This window comes from Loxodonta africana, chromosome 8 (genome assembly GCF_030014295.1).
Source record: "Loxodonta africana isolate mLoxAfr1 chromosome 8, mLoxAfr1.hap2, whole genome shotgun sequence".
Lineage (NCBI taxonomy): Eukaryota > Metazoa > Chordata > Mammalia > Proboscidea > Elephantidae > Loxodonta > Loxodonta africana.
In genome coordinates, this window is record NC_087349.1 from 20,487,223 (window position 1) to 20,498,581 (window position 11,359).

General features: G+C 40.2%; 1 protein-coding gene across 2 annotated transcripts in view; it reads right to left on the reverse strand.

Annotated features, from left to right (window-relative positions):
* The window catches only part of AHCYL2 (adenosylhomocysteinase like 2), a 158,626-nt gene that overhangs the window by 78,451 nt on the left and 68,816 nt on the right, over positions 1–11,359 (reverse strand). The window lies entirely within an intron of this gene.

Here is an 11,359-nt window from a genome sequence, read left to right on the forward strand (position 1 = left end):
AGACCTAAATGGATGTCAGAAGAGACTCTGGAAGTTGCTCCTAACACAGAGTAGCTAAAGCGAAAGGAAATGAAAAGCTGAACAGAAGATTTCAAAGGGTGGCTGAAGAACACAAAGTATTCTAATGAAATGTGCAAAAACCTGGAGTTAGAAAACGCAAGGGAAGAACATGCTCAGCATTTCTCAAGCTGAAAGAACTGAAGAAAAAAATTAAGCCTCTAGTTGCAACACTGAAGGATTCTATGGGGAAAATACTAAATGATGCAGGAAGCATCAAAAGAAGATGGAAGGAATACAGTCACCGTACCAAAAAGAACTGGTCAACATTCAACCATTTCAGGAAACAGCATATGATCAGGAACCGATGGTACTGAAGGGAAAGGTCTAAGCTGCACTGAAAGCACTGGTGAAAAACAAGGCTCCAGGAATTGACGGAATACCAATCGAGACGTTTCAACAAACAAATACACCGCTCTAAGTGCTCACTCGTCTATGCCAAGAAATCTGGAAGACAGCTACCTGGCCAACCAGCTAGAAGAGATCTGTATTTATACCTATTCCAAAGAAAGGTGATCCAACTAAATGTGGAAATTATCGAACAATATCATTAATATCACACACAAGTAAAATTTTGCTGAAGCTCATTCAGATGTGGTTACCAGAAAGATGTCTACCTGTGTTTTATTGAGTATGCACAAGCATTTGACTGTGTGGATCCTAACAAATTACGGATACTTAGTTATCTAGTGCTGCTATAACAAAAATACCACAAGTGGATGGTTTTAACAAACGGAAATTTATTTTCTAGTAGGTTACAAGTCCAAATTCAGGGCTTCAGCTCCAGGGGACGGCTTCCTCTCTCCATCAGTTCTGGAGGAAGATCCTTGTCCTCAATCTTTCCCTGGTCGAGGAGTTTCTCAGGCACAGGGACCCCGGGTCCAAAGGACGCACTCTGCTCCCGGTGCTGCTTTCTTGGTGGTATGAGGTCCCCAACTCTCTGCTTGCTTCCCTTCCCTTTTATCTCTTGAGAGAGAAAAGATGGTGCAGGCCACACTCCAGGGAAACTCCCTTTACCTTGGATGAGGGAGGTGACCTGAGTAAGGGTGGTGTTACAATCTCAACCTAATACTCTAAACATAAAATTACAATCACAAAATGGAGGACAACCACACAATACTGGGAATCATGGCCTAACCAAGTTGATACACACATTTTTGGGGGGACACAATTCAATCCATGACAGATACCACTGTGAAGAATGGGAATTCCAGAACACTTAATTGTGCTCACAAGGAACTTGTACATAGACCAAGAGGCAGTCATTCGAAGAGAACAAGGGGATACTGCAGAGTTTAAAATCAGGAAAGGTATGTATCAGGGTTCTATCCTTTCACCGTACTTATTCAATCTATATAAAACCAAACCAAACCGTTGCCGTCGAGTTGATTTCAACTCCTAGCAACCCTTAACAGCACAGAAGAGAACTGCCCCACAGGGTTTCCAAGGAGCGACTGGTGGATTCAAACTGCTGACATTTTGGTTACCAGCCGAGTTCTTAACCACTATCCACCAGGGCTACATTCAATCCATATGCTGAGCAAATAATCCGAAAAGCTGGACTATATGAAGAACGTAGCATCAGGATGGGAGGAAGCCTCACTAACAATCTGCGATATGCAGATAACACAACCTTGCTTGCTGAAAGTGAAGAAGACATGAAGCACTTACTGATGAAGATCAAAGGGTACAAACCTTCATACAGCCTTCAGTATGGATTACACTTCAACATAAAAAAAATAAAAATCCTCATAACTGCTCCTATCCGGAGGTGGGATGAGACGGCAGGAAGGGACAGGAACTGGTTGAATGGACACAGGGAACCCGGGATAGAAAGGGGGAGTGTGGTGTCACAGGGTGGGGATTGCAACTAATGTCACAACACAATATGTCTACAAACTTTTTTATGAGAAATTAACTTGAGCTATAAACTTTCACCTAAAACAAAAAACTCACAACTGGACTGATAAGCAATATCATGATAAATGGAGAAAATAATGAAGCTGACAAGGATTTCATTTTACTTGGATTCATAATCAATGCCCATGGATGCAGCAGTCAAGAAATCAAACACTGTACTGCACTGGGCAAATCCACTGCAAGAGACATCCTTAAAGTCATTTTCAATTGCCTCATATGCACACAAAAGCTAGACAATGAATGAGGAAGATTGAGGATGGTTTTGGTTAAGAATATTTAATATACTATGGACGGCCAGAAGAATGAACAAAATTTGTCTTGGAAGAAGTACAGCCAGAATTCTCCTTGGAAGCCAGGATGGTGAGATTTCATCTCACATACTTTGGACATGTTACCAGGAGGGACCAGTCCCTGGAGAAGGACACCATGCTTGGTAAAGAGACAGCCAGCGAAGAAGAGGAAGACCCTCAACAAGATGGACTGACACAGTGGCTGCAACAACGGGCTCAAACATAGCAGCAGTTGTAAGAATGGCACAGGATCAGGCAATGTTTTGTCCTGTTGTACTTAAGGTTGCTATGAGTCAGAACCAACTCAATAGTACCTAACAATAGTCTTGCACAAAATAGTTTTCATATGGTAATCATGAGTGTATCATTCCCACTCCAGAAATTCACAGGAATTCCACAGGGGAGGTTTCTGGATGATAGCCACTTTTACTGCTATCAATGACTTACAAATACTCAGTCGTCCATTTCCACCTTCATGTGTCCCATTCACTAATCCCCTCCCTTCCATTTCCTTCTCTCTCTGGTAAGTGGTACCAAAGAATCATATGCTATGTCTTTAATTCTATCTGTTAAAGTAACTTGTAAAAATGACTTATGTTTCCAACAATATGACATACTAAATACACTTGCTATGAATTAAATTTTGTCCTTCCAAAATATACGTTGGAATTCTAAGTCCTATACCTGTGAATGTCGTGTTGGCGAAGAATATTGTATATACCGCGGACTACAAGAAGGACAAGCAAATTGGTCTTAGAAGAAATACAACCATAATGCTCCTTAGAAGTGAGGATGTCAAGACTTCAACTCACTTACTTTGGATATGTCATTAGGAAAGACCAATCGCTAGCAAAGGACATCATGTCTGATAAAGTAGAGCATCAGCAAAAGCAAGGGCAACTCTCAGTGAAATAGCCTGATACAATATTCACAACAACGGACTAAAAAAATACCAGTGATCATGAAGATGGCACAGGACTGGGCAACGTTTCATTCTGGTATACATAGGGTTGCCATTAGTCAGAGTCAACTTGACAGCAACCAGCAATAACAAAGCCAGTACAATAAGACAATTAAAAAATAATAAATGGATATGGATTAAAATGGTAAAATTCTCAATATTTACAGTTGAAATGATTGTCTACTTAGGATAAAAAAAACTCAATAGACTAATAATTAGAATTAATAAGTGTTTAGAAAGGTTGCCAAATGCTTTTTATACTGCAAAACTCAAATGCTTACTTGTAATAAATAGACTTCTGTAAATAACCTGGAAGCTCCTTCAAAAAGAGAATTGTTAAACTGTGTAATATTCATACTATAGAATCAGCAATGAAAAGGAACTACTAATACACATAACAAATGGATGAATCCCTAGAGAATTATGCTGGGTGAAAAAAGCCAATCCCAGAAGGTTACCAACTATATATAGAAACTATAAAACATTCTCAACAAGACAAAATTATAGAAACAGAGAAGAGATTAATGGTTGTCAGGGTTTAAAGAGGATGTGGGAGTGGCAAAGAAGTGGGTCTGGCTGTAAAAGGGCAACATGAGGGATGTTCGTGATGATAGAAATGCTTGTTCTGTATCTTAAGTGTATCAATGTCAATCCCCTAGATTGCGATACTGTACTATAGTTTTGCAATATATAACCTCTGCGGGAAGCTCAGTAATGAATACAGAGGATATCGCTAGTATACCTTATGACTGCATATAAATCTACAATTATCTCAAAATAAAAAATTTAATAAAAAAAAGTCTTTCAACGAAAAGCTAGTTTGTTCTATAAACCTAAAAAAAAAGGTTTTCCTGGGACTGAAATACTGGGCTTGAGGGCTAGCGACCACAGACTTAAACAACATCTAAGTCAACGGGCATATCATAATCCATATAGGCAATATTCTACATCCTACCTTGGTAAATAGTGACTAGGGTCTTAAAAGCTTGTGAGTAGCCATCCAAGATACCGCTCTCTTGGTCTCTTCCTGTCAGGAGCAAAGAAGGTTTAAGAAAACCAAAGACTCAATGGAACAATTAGTCCAAAGGACTAATGGACCACATGAACCATGGCTTCCGCTAGCCTGAGACCAGAAGAACTAGATGGTGCCAGATACCACTACCCACTGCTCTCACCGGGACCACAGTAGTAGGTCATAGACAGAGTGGGAGAGAAATGTAGAACAAAAATCAAACTCATAAATAAGACCAGACTTACCGGTCTGATACAGACTGGTAGAACCCTTGAGTCTATTGCCTTTAGACACCCTTGAACCTTGGAACTGAAATCACTCCTGGAGATCACATTATAGCCATACAATAGACCCAAAACCCAATAGACAGGCCTATAAAATGAACAATAACACCAGTGAGGAACGTACACCTCAGAACAATTAACTATATGAGACCTAAAGGGCAGCATTTGCCCAAAAGCAAAGTTCAGAAGGACCGTAGGGCAGGAAAGCTGGGCGAATGGACATGGGAAACCCAGGGAGGAAGGAGGGAGAATGCTGACACATTTAGGGGTTTGCAACCAATGTCATGAAACAAGCTGTGTATAAATTGTTGACTAGGAAACTTGCTCTTGTAAACTTTCACCTAAACAATAAAATGTTCAAAAAAAAGAAAATTCTATCTGGGTTATCTTTGAAACAGACAAGCTGAAGGTGTGTTCACCAACAAAATAAATTCAGTATATGTGAGGGAGGAAAAGGCTATATATGTCCTTCAAAAAACAGAAAGTGCTATTTTTAACAAAAAGGTATCATTTACAATAGCAATAAAAACTGTGAATTACCTGGTAATAGAGCTAACGTAATACACGCAAGTCCTGTATGGAGAAAATGATAAAACTTAAATGAACGACATTAAAGATGACCTAAATAAAGGTCCCTGGGTGGTGCAAATGTTTTACACTCAGCTGATAACTAAATGGTTGGCGGTTTGAATCCACCCAGTGGCACTGCAGAAGAAACAGCCATGATCTCCTTCCATAAAGATTACAGCCAAGAAAGCCCTATGGAGTAGTTCTACTGTGTAACACATGGGGTCTCCTAAGTCATAAATGAACAACAAATAAAGAAGACCTATTTAAACGGAAAGATAAACTCAATACTGGATAGAAAAACTCAATATTGACAAGATGCCAATTTTCCCTGGGTTGCAATTCCAATAAAAATTACAATACTTCTTAAAATGTAATTTTATAAGCCAACTGAAACTGACCTTTTGGTTAGCAGCCAAGCTCTTAACCACTGCACCATCAGGGCTCCTGATATGGTAGTACGAAGGTTTAAATATAAGCTAAGGTGTTCTTGAAGAAGAACAAGATGAGCTGAGGGGGTCTACTCTACCAGATACCAAGACTTATTACAGAATTTAGTCATTAAAACAATGTGGTAATGGTGAAGGGATAGACAAACAAACTAAAGGAACAGAAAAGAAAGCTCCAAATCAGACTATATACTACAAAAGTGGCACTGCAGATCTGTAGGGAAAGGATCCAAAAACCAAACCAAACCCAGTGCCGTTGAGTCAATTCCGACTCATAGCGACCCTCCAGGACAGAGTAGAACTGCCCCATAGAGTTTCCAAAGAGCGCCTGGCAGATTCAAACTGCCGACCCTTTGGTTAGCAGCCGTAGCACTTAACCACTACGCCACCAGGGTTTCCAAGGGAAAGGACAGACTGCAATAAACAATGCTGAGACAATACGTTACCCAAGTACAACAAAACAAATTTGTATCCCTACTTCACACGTTATACAAAAATCTACTCCCGGTGGACCAAGGAATTGTGTATGAAAAATCAAACTTTAATACTTTTAGGAAAAAAAAAAAAAAGAAGAATACCTGTATAGCCTCCTCAAGGTAGGAAAAGATTTACTGAACAATACTCAAAAAGCACAGACTATAAAAAAAAGACTGATATAATTTGACTACCTTAAAATTAGGAACTTCAGTTCATAAAAAGACATAATGAAAGTGAAAAGACAAGCTGTAAACTGGAAAAGGAAGCCCTCAAGGAGATGGACTGATGCAATAGCTTCAACAAAGGACTCAAACATACCAGTGATCATGAAGATGGAACTGTAAGATCATGCAAAGTTTTGTTCTGTTATATACGGTGACACCTATGAAAGCTGGAACTTGACAGGACTGCCTGGTTTTTTGGGGTCTCCCAAGTTTCCCCTCTTTAAAGGGTACAGTCTTACCACTTCTCTCTATCACTTATTTTAGTGGAAAATACTTGAGTTTTCCTTGTCTGACAGGTTTTGGCCTGCCTTTGGTATCTAGTGCTGCTATAACAGAAATACCACAAGTGAATGGTTTTAACAAAGAGAAGTTTATTCTCTCACAGTCTAGTAGGCTACAAGTCAGAATTCCGGGTGCCAGCTCCAGGGGAAGGCTTTCTCTGTCGGCTCTGGAGGAAGGTCCTTGTCATCAATCTTCCCTTGGTCTGAGAGCTTCTCAGTGCATGAACCTCGGGTCCAAAGGACACTGCTTTCTTGTTGGTATGAAGTCCCCCTGTTGCTCTGCTCCGTTCCCTTCTCTCTTTTATATCTCAAAAGAGACTGGCTTAATACACAATCTAATCTTGTAGATCTCATCAACATAACTGCCATTAATCCATCTCATTAACATCATAGTGATAGGATTTACAACACAAAGGAAAATCACAACAGAGGGCAAAATGGTGGACAATCATACAATACCGGGAATCATGATCTAGCCAAGTTGACAGATATTTTGGGGGGACACAATTCAATCCATGACACTGCCTTACATAGGTTCTGGCTTTCGCAGGTTTTACTGTGTAAGGTTGCCATGAGTCTGAGCTTACCCAAGGGCAACTCACGACATTTGAAAATCATATCACTAACAAAGGATTAGAATCAAGAACACATAAAAGAACTTCTATGACACCACATGAAAAGCAAGTAATTTAATAGAAAAATAGGCAAGACAAACATACATTTTCACATAAAAGGGAACAAAAATCACCCACAAAATACAAAAAAAAAAAAAAAAGGCTCAATTTCATTAGTAATCAAGGAAATGCAAATTAAAACCACAAGATACCATCTCATACGCATTGTAAAAAGTAAAATGGTGATGTGTTAGCAAGGATGTAGAGCAATCGGAACTCTCACACACTGCTGCTGAGGATGTAAATTGGTACAATCACTCTGGAAGTTTGCTGGCTTTTTCTAGAAAAGCTGAACACACACATATACTAAGACCCAGCAATTCCATATATAGGTATATACAAGACAAATTCATGTGCATATATTCTAAGAGACATATGTAAGAATGTTCACAGAATTTTCATAGTGGTGTTGTAATGGGGGGGGTTAAAGGGTTAAAAGACAAATGAGGGATTTCAAAGATACAGTAATCAGTACCACCCTTTAACCAGGTAACTCGGGTCCCTGTCTTGGGCCCTGCGCTTAAAGCTGAGCCTCTCCCCACAGAGTGAGGTATCCATACTGTCAAAGGAACCAGCTCATCTGAAGGTCATGGTACCTCTTCTAGACCATGCTCTGGGTACCCAGGACGCAGAATTTCCTGTCCAAAGTGCCTCAATCCTACTTCCCCAAGTCTATCCTCCCCAGTGTGCACATTTCTGGATTTTGGACTTGTGGGTGGGGTATTTAACATTATGTTTACAAGGCCCCTCACAGTGCAGAAAAGACTGATCTATGTTACCCCTGATAGAAGAAGCCTACTCTCTCTGACTATGAAGAGATAATGGCAGTTTTAAAACATGACCCCAAAATTCTTTGACACTCCTTCCAAGGAGTGTCCAAGTCTCTTGAATCCAGGCAGGCTTGTACCTGCTTCAACCAACACAGTATAGAAGAAGTGATATCACTTGTGAGAGAAGGTCAGAAAAGGCCACTTGCTTTCCACTCAGTCTTCTATCCAACTATCCTGAGACCACCATGTGGGAGGCCATAATAAGGCCCACAAAATCATAAGCAAAGTAAAATGATTGTTTTTAGCCCCTAAATTCTGGGAACAATTTGTTACGCAGCAATATTGTCACAGGTCATACACACTGGTAGACAAGTTCTTCCCTTATATTATTTGAGATCAAGATGGAACCTTGATGTATCTGCTTCATTTTTTGCTACTCTTTTTTTTTTTTTTTTGCCTTAGAATTGCAGTAATTTTTTAAAATTCAAACCACTCATTTCATAGGTGCAGAAACTTTGGCCCTGAGAGATGAAATCACAGAACAAATCACAGACCACATTAGTAACAGCAGATGAAAACCTATCTTTCTTAACTCACAATGTGGTGCTCTTTTCCCTAAGCAAAGCTTCTTTGTACCTATGCGGACTTTCTTTATTCAGCTCTTTTTCCCTGAGACAGAAGGGCAGCCAAAATAATATCAATCAATCACTCCTTCATGCTTCCCTTCAAAGGACCCAGAGCCATTTACAGTTCAAGGATTTAAATTGTGTTTCCCAAACCTGCTGGTATTTACTTTTGCTAAGCAGAGAGAGAATAAGACATCACTCCAGCAATGTGAAGTGTCAGCCTGTTGGGGCAGCTGACAGTTTGTGTCTATTATCATGGATAAAAATCCAAATCTGTTACCAAGTGGGCCTAGGTAACAGGTAGCAATTACAGCATTGTTGTCGGCAGTTCTAATCTACCAGGTGCTCCTTGGAAACTCTAGGGGACAGTTCTACTCTCTCCTTAGGGTCACTATGAGTCGGAATCAACTCAATGGCACATAAAACCCGTTGCCCGTTGCCATTGAGTCGATTCCGACTCATAGAGACCCTACAGGACAGAGCAGAACTGCCCCATAGGGTTTCCTAGGCTATAATCTTTATGGGAATAGACCACCAGGTCTTCTCTCCTTCAGAGCCACTGGTGGGTTCAAACTGCCAACTTTTTTTCGTTAGCAGCCGAGTGCTTAACCATGTGCCACCAGAGCTCCTTGCAATTACAGCAGAACTCTATTATTGTAATAAGACCTTCTCAGGGCTTCCAACAAAGTGTTGTTGTTGTTAGGTGCCGTCGAGTCGGTTCCGACTCATAGCGACCCTATGCACAACAGAAAGAAACACTGCCCGGTCCTGCACCATCCTTACAATCGTTGTTATGCTTGAGCTCATTGTTGCAGCCACTGTGTCAACCCACCTTGTTGAGGGTCTTCCTCTTTTCTGCTGACCCTGTACTCTGCCAAGCATGATCTCCTTCTCCAGGGATTGATCCCTCCTGACAACATGTCCAAAGTATGTAAGATGCAGTCTCGCCATCCTTGCTTCTAAGGAGCATTCTGGTTGTACTACTTTTAAGACAGATTTGTTCATTCTTTTGGCAGTCCATGGTATATTCAATATTCTTCGCCAACACCACAATTCAGAAGCGTCAACTCTTCTTTGGTCTTCCTTATTCATTGTCCAGCTTTCACATGCATATGATGTGATTGAAAATATCATGGCTTGGGTCAGGCGCACCTTAGTCTTCAGGGTGACATCTTTACTCTTCAACACTTTGAAGAGGTCCTTTGCAGCAGATTTGCCCAATTGCAATGTGTCTTCTGACATCTTGACTACTGCTTCCATGGCTGTTGATTGTGGATCCAAGTAAAATGAAATCCTTCACAACTTCAATCTTTTCTCTGTTTATCATGATGTTGCTCATTGGTCCAGTTGTGAGGATTTTTGTTTTCTTTATGTTGAGGTGCAGTCCATAATGAAGGCTGTGGTCTTTGATCTTCAATAGTAAGTGCTTCAGGACCTCTTCATTTTCAGCAAGCAAGGTAGTGTCACCCGCATAACGCAGGTTGTTAATGAGCCTTCCTCTAATCCTGATGCCCCGTTCTTCTTCATACAGTCCAGCTTCTCATATTATTTGTTCAGCATACAGATTAAATAGGTATGGTGAAAGAATACAACCCTGACGCACACCTTTCCTCACTTTAAACCAATCAGTATCCCCTTGTTCTGTCCGAACAACTGCCTCTTGATCTATGTAAAGGTTCCTCGTGAGCACAATTAAGTGTTCTGGAATTCTCATTCTTCCCAATGTTATCCATAGTTTGTTATGATCCACACAGTTGAATGCCTTTGCATAGTCAATAAAACACAGGTAAACATCCTTTTGGTATTCTCTGCTTTCAGCCAGGATCCATCTGACATCAGCAATGATATCCCTGGTTCCACGTCCTCTTCTGAAACCGGCCTGAATTTCTGGCAGTTCCCTGTCGATACACTGCTGCAGCCGTTTTTGAATGATCTTCAGCAAAAGTTTGTTTGCATGTGATATTAATGATATTGTTCTATCCAACAAAGTAGATAGCAGGAATCCCATCCTCACCTGGACCGACAACTGCTATCTTGGTGACTGTAAAATGCAAAGGTGGTCTCCATGTCTAACAATTTTCTAACAAAGGTCTAAATACCAATTGGGAAGGTTCACGTATTCCATAGGGTCAGGAAAAAACCAAGAAAAGAAAAAATTAAAGGTAAAAAATAAACCAAACGGCACTAGAGAAACACACAGCAATGAAGAAAGAAAAACGAAGTAGAGGGAGACTACATTAAGGCACCATAACCATTAAGTTATTCAGACATCTTATAGCCCAGATTGGGACTAAAACTAGATCTGTAGTTTTTCATTTATATTCAGTTGGTTTCTCTATACTAAATTCTGTAGTCTGGCCTCAAAGTGAGATTGCTAATAAGAGGGACTTAAAGTTACTAAAGAGTCCCTGGGTGATACAAATAGTTAACATGCTCAGCGGCTACTGAAAGGTTGGAGGTTCAAGTCCATCCAGAGGTGCCTAGGAAGAAAGGCCTGGTAATCTATTTCTTAAAAATCAGCCATTGAAAATTCATGGAGCAAGGTTATACTCTGACGCACACAGGACACCATTAGTGGAAATCAACTCAACAGCAAATGGTGGGTAAAGTTACTAAAATTCCAGCTTAAAACAATTTGAAACAACCCAAGTGTCCATTACCAGGGTTCTGGTTACATAAACTGAGGTACGTCCAAACAATGGAATACTATACAGTGGTAAAAAGAAATATTAAGCTCTTTTTGTACTCATATAGGAAAAAAGGCAAA